This window comes from Chiloscyllium punctatum, chromosome 12 (assembly GCF_047496795.1).
Source record: "Chiloscyllium punctatum isolate Juve2018m chromosome 12, sChiPun1.3, whole genome shotgun sequence".
NCBI classification, from domain to species: domain Eukaryota; kingdom Metazoa; phylum Chordata; class Chondrichthyes; order Orectolobiformes; family Hemiscylliidae; genus Chiloscyllium; species Chiloscyllium punctatum.
Genome location: NC_092750.1, coordinates 113,631,484 through 113,652,548, shown reverse-complemented (window position 1 = coordinate 113,652,548; position 21,065 = coordinate 113,631,484). Strand labels below are relative to the sequence as shown.

Below are 21,065 nucleotides of genomic sequence, written 5' to 3'. Positions count from 1 at the left end.
ACTTGAAGGTGACTCAGAGGCGTGTGAGCTCTTCACATCGAGATCAAAAAGCACTCAAGGGCAGTTAGCACCTCTTCCGGAGTGGGGGTGGGGTGAGGTCATTACCTTTTGACTTCTGTTACTATGTTCAGAAACTGCCTTTTCGATTGACTTGAACAGAAACTGCATTTCCAATAAGCACCATGGAAGTTAGCAAAATTTATTGAATCCCTTCTCGTCGATTCCCGCACAGGTTTCCGACTCAGTTGGTATCCACGTGGCTCATGTCCAGGAGTGAACATCTCTGCAGCAAATTGCACGGTTAAAGTAAAAGGCACGGAAAGTGGCATCTCGAACCGGCCCCGAGGTCAGAGCATGCTCACAATGTGATCTGTCGTTCTCGGATTGTAATGCGACCTCCGGTTTTAGGGTGGAGAACATTCTTTGGGACCCTTCTTCTGCAAAACAGACACAGTGACTGAATAAATGCTGCACGGTTTGATGTGGAACACGGCCTGCTCAGCTTTGTGCATTTTCCCTGTAGTCAGGTGTGTTTCGTGTTCCGTGTAAACGTGAAAGTCGTCCTGTTTCGAGCAATGTGTGAAATCATTTAGCAAAGCAAGAATCGAAATTGTAGTAATGTCTAGCAGCTCATGGTTATTTGACCGAAGTGTCCAAGTGTCTCTGCTGTCATGATCGCGTTCGCCTCCCGCGCGGAAAATCGCAAACAGCTCTGCTGTTCCAAAGCGATTTGTGCTTTTACTGGAACCGAATGGAGACTATTATTTCATCGCTGTTGTGAAACAAAGTCCTGCGGTGACTCGACTCGTCGTTATTTGGTTTTCTGTCCAATGGGAAAATCGTTCCAATGAATTTCGGTGTCATATGTTATTGAATTTCTCCCATTTCCTTCATTTCCGTCCTGGAGTCATCAGAAGGAAAAGGTAATCTAATCGAGACTGTGATTGGTGAAATTCACTTTTTATGGCCCGTTCTTATGATGTTCTTTCTATCTCTCTTTTCAGCATTGTCTGGAAAGTGGTGGTGCACTAACGCTGCAGTATGTTTGAAAGAGTAGTTTGGAATTGCCCTGTTTTTAGTTGTGAGATTACTTTATGACTCATGCCCTCGGACTGTGACACATTTAGCATTCATGCATCTCTCTGTCTGAAAATGCATTCGGCATGCCAGTTTTGTTTGTGTTCCGTGAAAAATGCTTTCTGTTTTGCGATTCGCTCAGCACATTACGAGTTAACAGGGTTTCTGAGGTAACTTCGAGCAGCAAAACTCCTCAATTGAGGTCTGGGAAAATTTCACGGAGTATGGTCAGTCGGGGCAAAATTAAGGAAGTTGTTCGTATCTGCAGTGTTTCACAATACTACCTTTCCCGTGAGCAGTCGAACAGACTAAACGATTGTGCCACAGACTGCGATGGAAAACTCCGCTAAAAAGTAATCCTTTACAGCCAGTGTTAGCAACAAGACGTTATGGGGGTACACGGCGTGGAAACAGATATTTAGGTGTATCTCATCCATGCTCACCACATAACCAAAATTAAACAAGTCCCGTTCCCCAGCATTTGGCCCCAATCCCTCTAAACCCATCCTGTCCAGAAACTCATCCGATTACCTTTGCAATTTTCTGAGTGTAATAGCCTCCTCCACTTCCTCTGGGAGCTCATTCCATTCACGCACAACCTTCTGTGTGGGAAATGTGCCTCAGGTCGTTTGTCAATTTCAGCCCACTCACCTTAAACCTATGCTCTCGAGTTTTCAACTCACCCCAATTTGGGTAAAACACAGAAATACTCAGTTTACAACCCTTCCATAAGATCATATCGCAGCCGTTACGCTGCAGGGAAAGTCGTCCCAGCTTATGCCACCTCGCCCTACGGTCCAAACATTGACGAAATCATTGTCTATATATTGTCATCAATCTCACGGCGACATCGGCTGGTTTCTGTAGTGTAGTGGTCATCACGTTCGCCTAACACGCGAAAGGTCCCCAGTTCGAAACTGGGCAGAAACTGCTTTGTTCGTCAACTGCAGCCTTTTACATGGACAAGAACGGAGCTTTCTTGCTTGCTTTCCCATCTGCAAACCTGCCTTCGAATTTGCTTGAAAGAATCTGCTCTCGTAGTGAAATGTAAGGCAACTCCATTTAATTACTGTGTAAAGCATTATAAAGTTTTTCTCCAACCTGGTTCTGATGCATATGCCATTCTGTTTGAGAGTGTCCTTGCCGCGTTCTGATCCTTCCACGAAAAGCAGTACCGCATTTGCATTCCTTGCGCAGGCGGCCCGGTTCAAAGGCAGGGAAGAAGCTGCTGCGCTGGTGTCACAGCGCACCACGGATTCCTGAACTTGTCTGTCTGTCAAATGTACCCCAAAGTCGTCTCTGAAAGGCCTCATTTGGAAGCTGTCTGTCGTTATTCAACGCGCGAGAGTTGGTACCAGATTCCTGAATCATATTTTGGGGCAGTTCGCACGTTAGTGGCTCATTCAATCAGCAACAGCAATGAAATAATTTACACTCTCAGAGGAACCTTTGAACTTGTGCTTTCATAGCGCCGCTAATATTAAGGTGCGCCCCGAGATCTAAGCCATGTTGGAACTGAAACGGAGGAATCGACAGAGAGGCTACAGAATGACATCGCATCCATTTGGTTTTCTTTAAATCACTGACGAGCAGGAAAATGTAAAAGGGGAGAGCGAGTGGGGAAGTGAGGCGGTTGCAGCTCTGGTAAAAGTCCTTCTTTGTGATTCACTCCGCAAACAGAGACTTGAAGGTGACTCAGAGGCGTGTGAGCTCTTCACATCGAGATCAAAAAGCACTCAAGGGCAGTTAGCACCTCTTCCGGAGTGGGGGTGGGGTGAGGTAATTACCTTTTGACTTCTGTTACTATGTTCAGAAACTGCCTTTTCGATTGACTTGAACAGAAACTGCATTTCCAATAAGCACCATGGAAGTTAGCCAAATTTATTGAATCGCTTCTCGTCGATTCCCGCACAGGTTTCCGACTCAGTTGGTATCCACGTGGCTCATGTCCAGGAGTGAACATCTCTGCAGCAAATTGCACGGTTAAAGTAAAAGGCACGGAAAGTGGCATCTCGAACCGGCCCCGAGGTCAGAGCATGCTCACAATGTGATCTGTCGTTCTCGGATTGTAATGCGACCTCCGGTTTTAGGGTGGAGAACATTCTTTGGGACCCTTCTTCTGCAAAACAGACACAGTGACTGAATAAATGCTGCACGGTTTGATGTGGAACACGGCCTGCTCAGCTTTGTGCATTTTCCCTGTAGTCAGGTGTGTTTCGTGTTCCGTGTAAACGTGAAAGTCGTCCTGTTTCGAGCAATGTGTGAAATCATTTAGCAAAGCAAGAATCGAAATTGTAGTAATGTCTAGCAGCTCATGGTTATTTGACCGAAGTGTCCAAGTGTCTCTGCTGTCATGATCGCGTTCGCCTCCCGCGCGGAAAATCGCAAACAGCTCTGCTGTTCCAAAGCGATTTGTGCTTTTACTGGAACCGAATGGAGACTATTATTTCATCGCTGTTGTGAAACAAAGTCCTGCGGTGACTCGACTCGTCGTTATTTGGTTTTCTGTCCAATGGGAAAATCGTTCCAATGAATTTCGGTGTCATATGTTATTGAATTTCTCCCATTTCCATCATTTCCGTCCTGGAGACATCAGAAGGAAAAGGTAATCTAACCGAGACTGTGATTGGTGAAATTCACTTTTTATGGCCCGTTCTTATGATGTTCTTTCTATCTCTCTTTTCAGCATTGTCTGGAAAGTGGTGGTGCACTAACGCTGCAGTATGTTTGAAAGAGTAGTTTGGAATTGCCCTGTTGTTAGTTGTGAGATTACTTTATGACTCATGCCCTCGGACTGTGACACATTTAGCATTCATGCATCTCTCTGTCTGAAAATGCATTCGGCATGCCAGTTTTGTTTGTGTTCCGTGAAAAATGCTTTCTGTTTTGCGATTCGCTCAGCACATTACGAGTTAACGGGGTTTCTGAGGTAACTTCGAGCAGCAAAACTCCTCAATTGAGGTCTGGGAAAATTTCACGGAGTATGGTCAGTCGGGGCAAAATTAAGGAAGTCGTTCGTATCTGCAGTGTTTCACAATACTACCTTTCCCGTGAGCAGTCGAACAGACTGAACGATTGTGCCACAGACTGCGATGGAAAACTCCGCTAAAAAGTAATTCTTTAAAGCCAGTGTAAGCAACAAGACGTTATGGGGGTACACGGCGTGGAAACAGATATTTAGGTGTATCTAATCCATGCTCACCACATAACCAAAATTAAACAAGTCCCGTTCCCCAGCATTTGGCCCCAATCCCTCTAAACCCATCCTGTCCAGAAACTCATCCGATTACCTTTGCAATTGTCTGAGTGTAATAGCCTCCTCCACTTCCTCTGGGAGCTCATTCCATACACGCACAACCTTCTGTGTGGGAAATGTGCCTCAGGTCGTTTGTCAATTTCAGCCCACTCACCTTAAACCTATGCTCTCGAGTTTTCAACTCACCCCAATTTGGGTAAAACACAGAAATACTCAGTTTACAACCCTTCCATAAGATCATATCGCAGCCGTTACGCTGCAGGGAAAGTCGTCCCAGCTTATTCCACCTCGCCCTACGGTCCAAACATTGACGAAATCATTGTCTATATATTGTCATCAATTTCACGTGTCTTTTTTATATCGTTTTCAAGATGTCAATTACGCTGGACAACAACGAGCGATTGGAAACAGAAAGGTGAAACAGAGAATGGCTTCAACTTTCAGTGCTGGATGCCACTGCGCCGCAGGGCGGTGGCATCGGCTGGTTTCTGTAGCTTAGTGGTCATCGCGTTCGCCTAACACGCGAAAGGTCCCCAGTTCGAAACTGGGCAGAAACTGCTTTGTTCGTCAACTGCAGCCTTTTACATGGACAAGAACGGAGCTTTCTTGCTTGCTTTCCCACCTGCAAACCTGCCTTCGAATTTGCTTGAAAGAATCTGCTCTCGTAGGGAAATGTAAGGCAACTCCATTTAATTACTGTGTAAAGCATTATAAAGTTTTTATCCAAACTGGTTCTGATCATATGCCATTTTGTTTGAGAGTGTAGTTACCCCCTTCTGATCCTTCCACGAAAAGCAGTACCGCATTTGCATTCCTTGCGCAGGCGGCCCGGTTCAAAGGCAGGGAAGAAGCTGCTGCGCTGGTGTCACAGCGCACCACGGATTCCTGAACTTGTCTGTCTGTCAAATGTACCCCAAAGTCGTCTCTGAAAGGCCTCATTTGGAAGCTGTCTGTCGTTATTCAACGCGCGAGAGTTGGTACCAGATTCCTGAATCATATTTTGGGGCAGTTCGCACGTTAGTGGCTCATTCAATCAGCAACAGCAATGAAATAATTTACACTCTCAGAGGAACCTTTGAACTTGTGCTTTCATAGCGCCGCTAATATTAAGGTGCGCCCCGAGATCTAAGCCATGTTGGAACTGAAACGGAGGAATCGACAGAGAGGCTACAGAATGACATCGCATCCATTTGGTTTTCTTTAAATCACTGACGAGCAGGAAAATGTAAAAGGGGAGAGCGAGTGGGGAAGTGAGGCGGTTGCAGCTCTGGTAAAAGTCCTTCTTTGTGATTCACTCCGCAAACAGAGACTTGAAGGTGACTCAGAGGCGTGTGAGCTCTTCACATCGAGATCAAAAAGCACTCAAGGGCAGTTAGCACCTCTTCCGGAGTGGGGGTGGGGTGAGGTCATTACCTTTTGACTTCTGTTACTATGTTCAGAAACTGCCTTTTCGATTGACTTGAACAGAAACTGCATTTCCAATAAGCACCATGGAAGTTAGCAAAATTTATTGAATCCCTTCTCGTCGATTCCCGCACAGGTTTCCGACTCAGTTGGTATCCACGTGGCTCATGTCCAGGAGTGAACATCTCTGCAGCAAATTGCACGGTTAAAGTAAAAGGCACGGAAAGTGGCATCTCGAACCGGCCCCGAGGTCAGAGCATGCTCACAATGTGATCTGTCGTTCTCGGATTGTAATGCGACCTCCGGTTTTAGGGTGGAGAACATTCTTTGGGACCCTTCTTCTGCAAAACAGACACAGTGACTGAATAAATGCTGCACGGTTTGATGTGGAACACGGCCTGCTCAGCTTTGTGCATTTTCCCTGTAGTCAGGTGTGTTTCGTGTTCCGTGTAAACGTGAAAGTCGTCCTGTTTCGAGCAATGTGTGAAATCATTTAGCAAAGCAAGAATCGAAATTGTAGTAATGTCTAGCAGCTCATGGTTATTTGACCGAAGTGTCCAAGTGTCTCTGCTGTCATGATCGCGTTCGCCTCCCGCGCGGAAAATCGCAAACAGCTCTGCTGTTCCAAAGCGATTTGTGCTTTTACTGGAACCGAATGGAGACTATTATTTCATCGCTGTTGTGAAACAAAGTCCTGCGGTGACTCGACTCGTCGTTATTTGGTTTTCTGTCCAATGGGAAAATCGTTCCAATGAATTTCGGTGTCATATGTTATTGAATTTCTCCCATTTCCTTCATTTCCGTCCTGGAGTCATCAGAAGGAAAAGGTAATCTAACCGAGACTGTGATTGGTGAAATTCACTTTTTATGGCCCGTTCTTATGATGTTCTTTCTATCTCTCTTTTCAGCATTGTCTGGAAAGTGGTGGTGCACTAACGCTGCAGTATGTTTGAAAGAGTAGTTTGGAATTGCCCTGTTTTTAGTTGTGAGATTACTTTATGACTCATGCCCTCGGACTGTGACACATTTAGCATTCATGCATCTCTCTGTCTGAAAATGCATTCGGCATGCCAGTTTTGTTTGTGTTCCGTGAAAAATGCTTTCTGTTTTGCGATTCGCTCAGCACATTACGAGTTAACAGGGTTTCTGAGGTAACTTCGAGCAGCAAAACTCCTCAATTGAGGTCTGGGAAAATTTCACGGAGTATGGTCAGTCGGGGCAAAATTAAGGAAGTTGTTCGTATCTGCAGTGTTTCACAATACTACCTTTCCCGTGAGCAGTCGAACAGACTAAACGATTGTGCCACAGACTGCGATGGAAAACTCCGCTAAAAAGTAATCCTTTACAGCCAGTGTTAGCAACAAGACGTTATGGGGGTACACGGCGTGGAAACAGATATTTAGGTGTATCTCATCCATGCTCACCACATAACCAAAATTAAACAAGTCCCGTTCCCCAGCATTTGGCCCCAATCCCTCTAAACCCATCCTGTCCAGAAACTCATCCGATTACCTTTGCAATTTTCTGAGTGTAATAGCCTCCTCCACTTCCTCTGGGAGCTCATTCCATTCACGCACAACCTTCTGTGTGGGAAATGTGCCTCAGGTCGTTTGTCAATTTCAGCCCACTCACCTTAAACCTATGCTCTCGAGTTTTCAACTCACCCCAATTTGGGTAAAACACAGAAATACTCAGTTTACAACCCTTCCATAAGATCATATCGCAGCCGTTACGCTGCAGGGAAAGTCGTCCCAGCTTATGCCACCTCGCCCTACGGTCCAAACATTGACGAAATCATTGTCTATATATTGTCATCAATCTCACGGCGACATCGGCTGGTTTCTGTAGTGTAGTGGTCATCACGTTCGCCTAACACGCGAAAGGTCCCCAGTTCGAAACTGGGCAGAAACTGCTTTGTTCGTCAACTGCAGCCTTTTACATGGACAAGAACGGAGCTTTCTTGCTTGCTTTCCCATCTGCAAACCTGCCTTCGAATTTGCTTGAAAGAATCTGCTCTCGTAGTGAAATGTAAGGCAACTCCATTTAATTACTGTGTAAAGCATTATAAAGTTTTTCTCCAACCTGGTTCTGATGCATATGCCATTCTGTTTGAGAGTGTCCTTGCCGCGTTCTGATCCTTCCACGAAAAGCAGTACCGCATTTGCATTCCTTGCGCAGGCGGCCCGGTTCAAAGGCAGGGAAGAAGCTGCTGCGCTGGTGTCACAGCGCACCACGGATTCCTGAACTTGTCTGTCTGTCAAATGTACCCCAAAGTCGTCTCTGAAAGGCCTCATTTGGAAGCTGTCTGTCGTTATTCAACGCGCGAGAGTTGGTACCAGATTCCTGAATCATATTTTGGGGCAGTTCGCACGTTAGTGGCTCATTCAATCAGCAACAGCAATGAAATAATTTACACTCTCAGAGGAACCTTTGAACTTGTGCTTTCATAGCGCCGCTAATATTAAGGTGCGCCCCGAGATCTAAGCCATGTTGGAACTGAAACGGAGGAATCGACAGAGAGGCTACAGAATGACATCGCATCCATTTGGTTTTCTTTAAATCACTGACGAGCAGGAAAATGTAAACGGGGAGAGCGAGTGGGGAAGTGAGGCGGTTGCAGCTCTGGTAAAAGTCCTTCTTTGTGATTCACTCCGCAAACAGAGACTTGAAGGTGACTCAGAGGCGTGTGAGCTCTTCACATCGAGATCAAAAAGCACTCAAGGGCAGTTAGCACCTCTTCCGGAGTGGGGGTGGGGTGAGGTAATTACCTTTTGACTTCTGTTACTATGTTCAGAAACTGCCTTTTCGATTGACTTGAACAGAAACTGCATTTCCAATAAGCACCATGGAAGTTAGCCAAATTTATTGAATCGCTTCTCGTCGATTCCCGCACAGGTTTCCGACTCAGTTGGTATCCACGTGGCTCATGTCCAGGAGTGAACATCTCTGCAGCAAATTGCACGGTTAAAGTAAAAGGCACGGAAAGTGGCATCTCGAACCGGCCCCGAGGTCAGAGCATGCTCACAATGTGATCTGTCGTTCTCGGATTGTAATGCGACCTCCGGTTTTAGGGTGGAGAACATTCTTTGGGACCCTTCTTCTGCAAAACAGACACAGTGACTGAATAAATGCTGCACGGTTTGATGTGGAACACGGCCTGCTCAGCTTTGTGCATTTTCCCTGTAGTCAGGTGTGTTTCGTGTTCCGTGTAAACGTGAAAGTCGTCCTGTTTCGAGCAATGTGTGAAATCATTTAGCAAAGCAAGAATCGAAATTGTAGTAATGTCTAGCAGCTCATGGTTATTTGACCGAAGTGTCCAAGTGTCTCTGCTGTCATGATCGCGTTCGCCTCCCGCGCGGAAAATCGCAAACAGCTCTGCTGTTCCAAAGCGATTTGTGCTTTTACTGGAACCGAATGGAGACTATTATTTCATCGCTGTTGTGAAACAAAGTCCTGCGGTGACTCGACTCGTCGTTATTTGGTTTTCTGTCCAATGGGAAAATCGTTCCAATGAATTTCGGTGTCATATGTTATTGAATTTCTCCCATTTCCTTCATTTCCGTCCTGGAGTCATCAGAAGGAAAAGGTAATCTAACCGAGACTGTGATTGGTGAAATTCACTTTTTATGGCCCGTTCTTATGATGTTCTTTCTATCTCTCTTTTCAGCATTGTCTGGAAAGTGGTGGTGCACTAACGCTGCAGTATGTTTGAAAGAGTAGTTTGGAATTGCCCTGTTTTTAGTTGTGAGATTACTTTATGACTCATGCCCTCGGACTGTGACACATTTAGCATTCATGCATCTCTCTGTCTGAAAATGCATTCGGCATGCCAGTTTTGTTTGTGTTCCGTGAAAAATGCTTTCTGTTTTGCGATTCGCTCAGCACATTACGAGTTAACAGGGTTTCTGAGGTAACTTCGAGCAGCAAAACTCCTCAATTGAGGTCTGGGAAAATTTCACGGAGTATGGTCAGTCGGGGCAAAATTAAGGAAGTTGTTCGTATCTGCAGTGTTTCACAATACTACCTTTCCCGTGAGCAGTCGAACAGACTAAACGATTGTGCCACAGACTGCGATGGAAAACTCCGCTAAAAAGTAATCCTTTACAGCCAGTGTTAGCAACAAGACGTTATGGGGGTACACGGCGTGGAAACAGATATTTAGGTGTATCTCATCCATGCTCACCACATAACCAAAATTAAACAAGTCCCGTTCCCCAGCATTTGGCCCCAATCCCTCTAAACCCATCCTGTCCAGAAACTCATCCGATTACCTTTGCAATTTTCTGAGTGTAATAGCCTCCTCCACTTCCTCTGGGAGCTCATTCCATTCACGCACAACCTTCTGTGTGGGAAATGTGCCTCAGGTCGTTTGTCAATTTCAGCCCACTCACCTTAAACCTATGCTCTCGAGTTTTCAACTCACCCCAATTTGGGTAAAACACAGAAATACTCAGTTTACAACCCTTCCATAAGATCATATCGCAGCCGTTACGCTGCAGGGAAAGTCGTCCCAGCTTATGCCACCTCGCCCTACGGTCCAAACATTGACGAAATCATTGTCTATATATTGTCATCAATCTCACGGCGACATCGGCTGGTTTCTGTAGTGTAGTGGTCATCACGTTCGCCTAACACGCGAAAGGTCCCCAGTTCGAAACTGGGCAGAAACTGCTTTGTTCGTCAACTGCAGCCTTTTACATGGACAAGAACGGAGCTTTCTTGCTTGCTTTCCCATCTGCAAACCTGCCTTCGAATTTGCTTGAAAGAATCTGCTCTCGTAGTGAAATGTAAGGCAACTCCATTTAATTACTGTGTAAAGCATTATAAAGTTTTTCTCCAACCTGGTTCTGATGCATATGCCATTCTGTTTGAGAGTGTCCTTGCCGCGTTCTGATCCTTCCACGAAAAGCAGTACCGCATTTGCATTCCTTGCGCAGGCGGCCCGGTTCAAAGGCAGGGAAGAAGCTGCTGCGCTGGTGTCACAGCGCACCACGGATTCCTGAACTTGTCTGTCTGTCAAATGTACCCCAAAGTCGTCTCTGAAAGGCCTCATTTGGAAGCTGTCTGTCGTTATTCAACGCGCGAGAGTTGGTACCAGATTCCTGAATCATATTTTGGGGCAGTTCGCACGTTAGTGGCTCATTCAATCAGCAACAGCAATGAAATAATTTACACTCTCAGAGGAACCTTTGAACTTGTGCTTTCATAGCGCCGCTAATATTAAGGTGCGCCCCGAGATCTAAGCCATGTTGGAACTGAAACGGAGGAATCGACAGAGAGGCTACAGAATGACATCGCATCCATTTGGTTTTCTTTAAATCACTGACGAGCAGGAAAATGTAAAAGGGGAGAGCGAGTGGGGAAGTGAGGCGGTTGCAGCTCTGGTAAAAGTCCTTCTTTGTGATTCACTCCGCAAACAGAGACTTGAAGGTGACTCAGAGGCGTGTGAGCTCTTCACATCGAGATCAAAAAGCACTCAAGGGCAGTTAGCACCTCTTCCGGAGTGGGGGTGGGGTGAGGTAATTACCTTTTGACTTCTGTTACTATGTTCAGAAACTGCCTTTTCGATTGACTTGAACAGAAACTGCATTTCCAATAAGCACCATGGAAGTTAGCCAAATTTATTGAATCGCTTCTCGTCGATTCCCGCACAGGTTTCCGACTCAGTTGGTATCCACGTGGCTCATGTCCAGGAGTGAACATCTCTGCAGCAAATTGCACGGTTAAAGTAAAAGGCACGGAAAGTGGCATCTCGAACCGGCCCCGAGGTCAGAGCATGCTCACAATGTGATCTGTCGTTCTCGGATTGTAATGCGACCTCCGGTTTTAGGGTGGAGAACATTCTTTGGGACCCTTCTTCTGCAAAACAGACACAGTGACTGAATAAATGCTGCACGGTTTGATGTGGAACACGGCCTGCTCAGCTTTGTGCATTTTCCCTGTAGTCAGGTGTGTTTCGTGTTCCGTGTAAACGTGAAAGTCGTCCTGTTTCGAGCAATGTGTGAAATCATTTAGCAAAGCAAGAATCGAAATTGTAGTAATGTCTAGCAGCTCATGGTTATTTGACCGAAGTGTCCAAGTGTCTCTGCTGTCATGATCGCGTTCGCCTCCCGCGCGGAAAATCGCAAACAGCTCTGCTGTTCCAAAGCGATTTGTGCTTTTACTGGAACCGAATGGAGACTATTATTTCATCGCTGTTGTGAAACAAAGTCCTGCGGTGACTCGACTCGTCGTTATTTGGTTTTCTGTCCAATGGGAAAATCGTTCCAATGAATTTCGGTGTCATATGTTATTGAATTTCTCCCATTTCCTTCATTTCCGTCCTGGAGTCATCAGAAGGAAAAGGTAATCTAACCGAGACTGTGATTGGTGAAATTCACTTTTTATGGCCCGTTCTTATGATGTTCTTTCTATCTCTCTTTTCAGCATTGTCTGGAAAGTGGTGGTGCACTAACGCTGCAGTATGTTTGAAAGAGTAGTTTGGAATTGCCCTGTTTTTAGTTGTGAGATTACTTTATGACTCATGCCCTCGGACTGTGACACATTTAGCATTCATGCATCTCTCTGTCTGAAAATGCATTCGGCATGCCAGTTTTGTTTGTGTTCCGTGAAAAATGCTTTCTGTTTTGCGATTCGCTCAGCACATTACGAGTTAACAGGGTTTCTGAGGTAACTTCGAGCAGCAAAACTCCTCAATTGAGGTCTGGGAAAATTTCACGGAGTATGGTCAGTCGGGGCAAAATTAAGGAAGTTGTTCGTATCTGCAGTGTTTCACAATACTACCTTTCCCGTGAGCAGTCGAACAGACTAAACGATTGTGCCACAGACTGCGATGGAAAACTCCGCTAAAAAGTAATCCTTTACAGCCAGTGTTAGCAACAAGACGTTATGGGGGTACACGGCGTGGAAACAGATATTTAGGTGTATCTCATCCATGCTCACCACATAACCAAAATTAAACAAGTCCCGTTCCCCAGCATTTGGCCCCAATCCCTCTAAACCCATCCTGTCCAGAAACTCATCCGATTACCTTTGCAATTTTCTGAGTGTAATAGCCTCCTCCACTTCCTCTGGGAGCTCATTCCATTCACGCACAACCTTCTGTGTGGGAAATGTGCCTCAGGTCGTTTGTCAATTTCAGCCCACTCACCTTAAACCTATGCTCTCGAGTTTTCAACTCACCCCAATTTGGGTAAAACACAGAAATACTCAGTTTACAACCCTTCCATAAGATCATATCGCAGCCGTTACGCTGCAGGGAAAGTCGTCCCAGCTTATGCCACCTCGCCCTACGGTCCAAACATTGACGAAATCATTGTCTATATATTGTCATCAATCTCACGGCGACATCGGCTGGTTTCTGTAGTGTAGTGGTCATCACGTTCGCCTAACACGCGAAAGGTCCCCAGTTCGAAACTGGGCAGAAACTGCTTTGTTCGTCAACTGCAGCCTTTTACATGGACAAGAACGGAGCTTTCTTGCTTGCTTTCCCATCTGCAAACCTGCCTTCGAATTTGCTTGAAAGAATCTGCTCTCGTAGTGAAATGTAAGGCAACTCCATTTAATTACTGTGTAAAGCATTATAAAGTTTTTCTCCAACCTGGTTCTGATGCATATGCCATTCTGTTTGAGAGTGTCCTTGCCGCGTTCTGATCCTTCCACGAAAAGCAGTACCGCATTTGCATTCCTTGCGCAGGCGGCCCGGTTCAAAGGCAGGGAAGAAGCTGCTGCGCTGGTGTCACAGCGCACCACGGATTCCTGAACTTGTCTGTCTGTCAAATGTACCCCAAAGTCGTCTCTGAAAGGCCTCATTTGGAAGCTGTCTGTCGTTATTCAACGCGCGAGAGTTGGTACCAGATTCCTGAATCATATTTTGGGGCAGTTCGCACGTTAGTGGCTCATTCAATCAGCAACAGCAATGAAATAATTTACACTCTCAGAGGAACCTTTGAACTTGTGCTTTCATAGCGCCGCTAATATTAAGGTGCGCCCCGAGATCTAAGCCATGTTGGAACTGAAACGGAGGAATCGACAGAGAGGCTACAGAATGACATCGCATCCATTTGGTTTTCTTTAAATCACTGACGAGCAGGAAAATGTAAAAGGGGAGAGCGAGTGGGGAAGTGAGGCGGTTGCAGCTCTGGTAAAAGTCCTTCTTTGTGATTCACTCCGCAAACAGAGACTTGAAGGTGACTCAGAGGCGTGTGAGCTCTTCACATCGAGATCAAAAAGCACTCAAGGGCAGTTAGCACCTCTTCCGGAGTGGGGGTGGGGTGAGGTAATTACCTTTTGACTTCTGTTACTATGTTCAGAAACTGCCTTTTCGATTGACTTGAACAGAAACTGCATTTCCAATAAGCACCATGGAAGTTAGCCAAATTTATTGAATCGCTTCTCGTCGATTCCCGCACAGGTTTCCGACTCAGTTGGTATCCACGTGGCTCATGTCCAGGAGTGAACATCTCTGCAGCAAATTGCACGGTTAAAGTAAAAGGCACGGAAAGTGGCATCTCGAACCGGCCCCGAGGTCAGAGCATGCTCACAATGTGATCTGTCGTTCTCGGATTGTAATGCGACCTCCGGTTTTAGGGTGGAGAACATTCTTTGGGACCCTTCTTCTGCAAAACAGACACAGTGACTGAATAAATGCTGCACGGTTTGATGTGGAACACGGCCTGCTCAGCTTTGTGCATTTTCCCTGTAGTCAGGTGTGTTTCGTGTTCCGTGTAAACGTGAAAGTCGTCCTGTTTCGAGCAATGTGTGAAATCATTTAGCAAAGCAAGAATCGAAATTGTAGTAATGTCTAGCAGCTCATGGTTATTTGACCGAAGTGTCCAAGTGTCTCTGCTGTCATGATCGCGTTCGCCTCCCGCGCGGAAAATCGCAAACAGCTCTGCTGTTCCAAAGCGATTTGTGCTTTTACTGGAACCGAATGGAGACTATTATTTCATCGCTGTTGTGAAACAAAGTCCTGCGGTGACTCGACTCGTCGTTATTTGGTTTTCTGTCCAATGGGAAAATCGTTCCAATGAATTTCGGTGTCATATGTTATTGAATTTCTCCCATTTCCTTCATTTCCGTCCTGGAGTCATCAGAAGGAAAAGGTAATCTAATCGAGACTGTGAATGGTGAAATTCACTTTTTATGGCCCGTTCTTATGATGTTCTTTCTATCTCTCTTTTCAGCATTGTCTGGAAAGTGGTGGTGCACTAACGCTGCAGTATGTTTGAAAGAGTAGTTTGAAATTGCCCTGTTGGGAGTTGTGAGATTACTTTATGACTCATGCCCTCGGACTGTGACACATTTAGCATTCATGCATCTCTCTGTCTGAAAATGCATTCGGCATGCCAGTTTTGTTTGTGTTACGTGAAAAATGCTTTCTGTTTTGCGATTCGCTCAGCACATTACGAGTTAACAGGGTTTCTGAGGTAACTTCGAGCAGCAAAACTCCTCAATTGAGGTCTGGGAAAATTTCACGGAGTATGGTCAGTCGGGGCAAAATTAAGGAAGTTGTTCGTATCTGCAGTGTTTCACAATACTACCTTTCCAGTGAGCAGTCGAACAGACTAAACGATTGTGCCACAGACTGCGATGGAAAACTCCGCTAAAAAGTAATCCTTTACAGCCAGTGTTAGCAACAAGACGTTATGGGGGTACACGGCGTGGAAACAGATATTTAGGTGTATCTCATCCATGCTCACCACATAACCAAAATTAAACAAGTCCCGTTCCCCAGCATTTGGCCCCAATCCCTCTAAACCCATCCTGTCCAGAAACTATCCGATTACCTTTGCAATTTTCTGAGTGTAATAGCCTTCTCCACTTCCTCTGGGAGCTCATTCCATACACGCACAACCTTCTGTGTGGGAAATGTGCCTCAGGTCGTTTGTCAATTTCAGCCCACTCACCTTAAACCTATGCTCTCGAGTTTTCAACTCACCCCAATTTGGGTAAAACACAGAAATACTCAGTTTACATCCCTTCCATAAGATCATATCGCAGCCGTTACGCTGCAGGGAAAGTCGTCCCAGCTTATTCCACCTCGCCCTACGGTCCAAACATTGACGAAATCATTGTCTATATATTGTCATCAATTTCACGGCGACATCGGCTGGTTTCTGTAGCTTAGTGGTCATCACGTTCGCCTAACACGCGAAAGGTCCCTAGTTCGAAACTGGCCAGAAACTGCTTTGTTCGTCAACTGCAGCCTTTTACATGGACAAGAACGGAGCTTTCTTGCTTGCTTTCCCATCTGCAAACCTGCCTTCGAATTTGCTTGAAAGAATCTGCTCTCGTAGTGAAATGTAAGGCAACTCCATTTAATTACTGTGTAAAGCATTATAAAGTTTTTCTCCAACCTGGTTCTGATGCATATGCCATTCTGTTTGAGAGTGTCCTTGCCGCGTTCTGATCCTTCCACGAAAAGCAGTACCGCATTTGCATTCCTTGCGCAGGCGGCCCGGTTCAAAGGCAGGGAAGAAGCTGCTGCGCTGGTGTCACAGCGCACCACGGATTCCTGAACTTGTCTGTCTGTCAAATGTACCCCAAAGTCGTCTCTGAAAGGCCTCATTTGGAAGCTGTCTGTCGTTATTCAACGCGCGAGAGTTGGTACCAGATTCCTGAATCATATTTTGGGGCAGTCGCACGTTAGTGGCTCATTCAATCAGCAACAGCAATGAAATAATTTACACTCTCAGAGGAACCTTTGAACTTGTGCTTTCATAGCGCCGCTAATATTAAGGTGCGCCCCGAGATCTAAGCCATGTTGGAACTGAAACGGAGGAATCGACAGAGAGGCTACAGAATGACATCGCATCCATTTGGTTTTCTTTAAATCACTGACGAGCAGGAAAATGTAAAAGGGGAGAGCGAGTGGGGAAGTGAGGCGGTTGCAGCTCTGGTAAAAGTCCTTCTTTGTGATTCACTCCGCAAACAGAGACTTGAAGGTGACTCAGAGGCGTGTGAGCTCTTCACATCGAGATCAAAAAGCACTCAAGGGCAGTTAGCACCTCTTCCGGAGTGGGGGTGGGGTGAGGTCATTACCTTTTGACTTCTGTTACTATGTTCAGAAACTGCCTTTTCGATTGACTTGAACAGAAACTGCATTTCCAATAAGCACCATGGAAGTTAGCAAAATTTATTGAATCCCTTCTCGTCGATTCCCGCACAGGTTTCCGACTCAGTTGGTATCCACGTGGCTCATGTCCAGGAGTGAACATCTCTGCAGCAAATTGCACGGTTAAAGTAAAAGGCACGGAAAGTGGCATCTCGAACCGGCCCCGAGGTCAGAGCATGCTCACAATGTGATCTGTCGTTCTCGGATTGTAATGCGACCTCCGGTTTTAGGGTGGAGAACATTCTTTGGGACCCTTCTTCTGCAAAACAGACACAGTGACTGAATAAATGCTGCACGGTTTGATGTGGAACACGGCCTGCTCAGCTTTGTGCATTTTCCCTGTAGTCAGGTGTGTTTCGTGTTCCGTGTAAACGTGAAAGTCGTCCTGTTTCGAGCAATGTGTGAAATCATTTAGCAAAGCAAGAATCGAAATTGTAGTAATGTCTAGCAGCTCATGGTTATTTGACCGAAGTGTCCAAGTGTCTCTGCTGTCATGATCGCGTTCGCCTCCCGCGCGGAAAATCGCAAACAGCTCTGCTGTTCCAAAGCGATTTGTGCTTTTACTGGAACCGAATGGAGACTATTATTTCATCGCTGTTGTGAAACAAAGTCCTGCGGTGACTCGACTCGTCGTTATTTGGTTTTCTGTCCAATGGGAAAATCGTTCCAATGAATTTCGGTGTCATATGTTATTGAATTTCTCCCATTTCCATCATTTCCGTCCTGGAGACATCAGAAGGAAAAGGTAATCTAACCGAGACTGTGATTGGTGAAATTCACTTTTTATGGCCCGTTCTTATGATGTTCTTTCTATCTCTCTTTTCAGCATTGTCTGGAAAGTGGTGGTGCACTAACGCTGCAGTATGTTTGAAAGAGTAGTTTGGAATTGCCCTGTTTTTAGTTGTGAGATTACTTTATGACTCATGCCCTCGGACTGTGACACATTTAGCATTCATGCATCTCTCTGTCTGAAAATGCATTCGGCATGCCAGTTTTGTTTGTGTTCCGTGAAAAATGCTTTCTGTTTTGCGATTCGCTCAGCACATTACGAGTTAACAGGGTTTCTGAGGTAACTTCGAGCAGCAAAACTCCTCAATTGAGGTCTGGGAAAATTTCACGGAGTATGGTCAGTCGGGGCAAAATTAAGGAAGTTGTTCGTATCTGCAGTGTTTCACAATACTACCTTTCCCGTGAGCAGTCGAACAGACTAAACGATTGTGCCACAGACTGCGATGGAAAACTCCGCTAAAAAGTAATCCTTTACAGCCAGTGTTAGCAACAAGACGTTATGGGGGTACACGGCGTGGAAACAGATATTTAGGTGTATCTCATCCATGCTCACCACATAACCAAAATTAAACAAGTCCCGTTCCCCAGCATTTGGCCCCAATCCCTCTAAACCCATCCTGTCCAGAAACTCATCCGATTACCTTTGCAATTTTCTGAGTGTAATAGCCTCCTCCACTTCCTCTGGGAGCTCATTCCATTCACGCACAACCTTCTGTGTGGGAAATGTGCCTCAGGTCGTTTGTCAATTTCAGCCCACTCACCTTAAACCTATGCTCTCGAGTTTTCAACTCACCCCAATTTGGGTAAAACACAGAAATACTCAGTTTACAACCCTTCCATAAGATCATATCGCAGCCGTTACGCTGCAGGGAAAGTCGTCCCAGCTTATGCCACCTCGCCCTACGGTCCAAACATTGACGAAATCATTGTCTATATATTGTCATCAATCTCACGGCGACATCGGCTGGTTTCTGTAGTGTAGTGGTCATCACGTTCGCCTAACACGCGAAAGGTCCCCAGTTCGAAACTGGGCAGAAACTGCTTTGTTCGTCAACTGCAGCCTTTTACATGGACAAGAACGGAGCTTTCTTGCTTGCTTTCCCATCTGCAAACCTGCCTTCGAATTTGCTTGAAAGAATCTGCTCTCGTAGTGAAATGTAAGGCAACTCCATTTAATTACTGTGTAAAGCATTATAAAGTTTTTCTCCAACCTGGTTCTGATGCATATGCCATTCTGTTTGAGAGTGTCCTTGCCGCGTTCTGATCCTTCCACGAAAAGCAGTACCGCATTTGCATTCCTTGCGCAGGCGGCCCGGTTCAAAGGCAGGGAAGAAGCTGCTGCGCTGGTGTCACAGCGCACCACGGATTCCTGAACTTGTCTGTCTGTCAAATGTACCCCAAAGTCGTCTCTGAAAGGCCTCATTTGGAAGCTGTCTGTCGTTATTCAACGCGCGAGAGTTGGTACCAGATTCCTGAATCATATTTTGGGGCAGTTCGCACGTTAGTGGCTCATTCAATCAGCAACAGCAATGAAATAATTTACACTCTCAGAGGAACCTTTGAACTTGTGCTTTCATAGCGCCGCTAATATTAAGGTGCGCCCCGAGATCTAAGCCATGTTGGAACTGAAACGGAGGAATCGACAGAGAGGCTACAGAATGACATCGCATCCATTTGGTTTTCTTTAAATCACTGACGAGCAGGAAAATGTAAAAGGGGAGAGCGAGTGGGGAAGTGAGGCGGTTGCAGCTCTGGTAAAAGTCCTTCTTTGTGATTCACTCCGCAAACAGAGACTTGAAGGTGACTCAGAGGCGTGTGAGCTCTTCACATCGAGATCAAAAAGCACTCAAGGGCAGTTAGCACCTCTTCCGGAGTGGGGGTGGGGTGAGGTAATTACCTTTTGACTTCTGTTACTATGTTCAGAAACTGCCTTTTCGATTGACTTGAACAGAAACTGCATTTCCAATAAGCACCATGGAAGTTAGCCAAATTTATTGAATCGCTTCTCGTCGATTCCCGCACAGGTTTCCGACTCAGTTGGTATCCACGTGGCTCATGTCCAGGAGTGAACATCTCTGCAGCAAATTGCACGGTTAAAGTAAAAGGCACGGAAAGTGGCATCTCGAACCGGCCCCGAGGTCAGAGCATGCTCACAATGTGATCTGTCGTTCTCGGATTGTAATGCGACCTCCGGTTTTAGGGTGGAGAACATTCTTTGGGACCCTTCTTCTGCAAAACAGACACAGTGACTGAATAAATGCTGCACGGTTTGATGTGGAACACGGCCTGCTCAGCTTTGTGCATTTTCCCTGTAGTCAGGTGTGTTTCGTGTTCCGTGTAAACGTGAAAGTCGTCCTGTTTCGAGCAATGTGTGAAATCATTTAGCAAAGCAAGAATCGAAATTGTAGTAATGTCTAGCAGCTCATGGTTATTTGACCGAAGTGTCCAAGTGTCTCTGCTGTCATGATCGCGTTCGCCTCCCGCGCGGAAAATCGCAAACAGCTCTGCTGTTCCAAAGCGATTTGTGCTTTTACTGGAACCGAATGGAGACTATTATTTCATCGCTGTTGTGAAACAAAGTCCTGCGGTGACTCGACTCGTCGTTATTTGGTTTTCTGTCCAATGGGAAAATCGTTCCAATGAATTTCGGTGTCATATGTTATTGAATTTCTCCCATTTCCTTCATTTCCGTCCTGGAGTCATCAGAAGGAAAAGGTAATCTAATCGAGACTGTGATTGGTGAAATTCACTTTTTATGGCCCGTTCTTATGATGTTCTTTCTATCTCTCTTTTCAGCATTGTCTGGAAAGTGGTGGTGCACTAACGCTGCAGTATGTTTGAAAGAGTAGTTTGGAATTGCCCTGTTTTTAGTTGTGAGATTACTTTATGACTCATGCCCTCGGACTGTGACACATTTAGCATTCATGCATCTCTCTGTCTGAAAATGCATTCGGCATGCCAGTTTTGTTTGTGTTACGTGAAAAATGCTTTCTGTTTTGCGATTCGCTCAGCACATTACGAGTTAACGGGGTTTCTGAGGTAACTTCGAGCAGCAAAACTCCTCAATTGAGGTCTGGGAAAATTTCACGGAGTATGGTCAGTCGGGGCAAAATTAAGGAAGTTGTTCGTATCTGCAGTGTTTCACAATACTACCTTTCCAGTGAGCAGTCGAACAGACTAAACGATTGTGCCACAGACTGCGATGGAAAACTCCGCTAAAAAGTAATCCTTTACAGCCAGTGTTAGCAACAAGACGTTATGGGGGTACACGGCGTGGAAACAGATATTTAGGTGTATCTCATCCATGCTCACCACATAAGCAAAATTAAACAAGTCCCGTTCCCCAGCATTTGGCCCCAATCCCTCTAAACCCATCCTGTCCAGAAACTATCCGATTACCTTTGCAATTTTCTGAGTGTAATA

The 21,065-nt window shown here is 45.7% G+C and overlaps 5 non-coding genes across 5 annotated transcripts; all 5 read left to right on the top strand.

The window, feature by feature from the left end:
- Positions 1–1,934: 1,934 nt before the first annotated feature.
- Positions 1,935–2,007, top strand: trnav-aac (transfer RNA valine (anticodon AAC)). The gene has a single exon. It is a non-coding gene; the product is annotated as a tRNA-Val (tRNA).
- A 5,568-nt stretch (positions 2,008–7,575) lies between these two features.
- trnav-aac (transfer RNA valine (anticodon AAC)) lies at positions 7,576–7,648 on the top strand. The gene has a single exon. It is a non-coding gene; the product is annotated as a tRNA-Val (tRNA).
- Positions 7,649–10,334: 2,686 nt separating this feature from the next.
- Positions 10,335–10,407, top strand: trnav-aac (transfer RNA valine (anticodon AAC)). Its single transcript has one exon. It is a non-coding gene; the product is annotated as a tRNA-Val (tRNA).
- A 2,686-nt stretch (positions 10,408–13,093) lies between these two features.
- On the top strand, positions 13,094–13,166 carry trnav-aac (transfer RNA valine (anticodon AAC)). Its single transcript has one exon. It is a non-coding gene; the product is annotated as a tRNA-Val (tRNA).
- A 5,443-nt stretch (positions 13,167–18,609) lies between these two features.
- trnav-aac (transfer RNA valine (anticodon AAC)) lies at positions 18,610–18,682 on the top strand. Its single transcript has one exon. It is a non-coding gene; the product is annotated as a tRNA-Val (tRNA).
- The last annotated feature ends 2,383 nt before the right edge of the window (positions 18,683–21,065 follow it).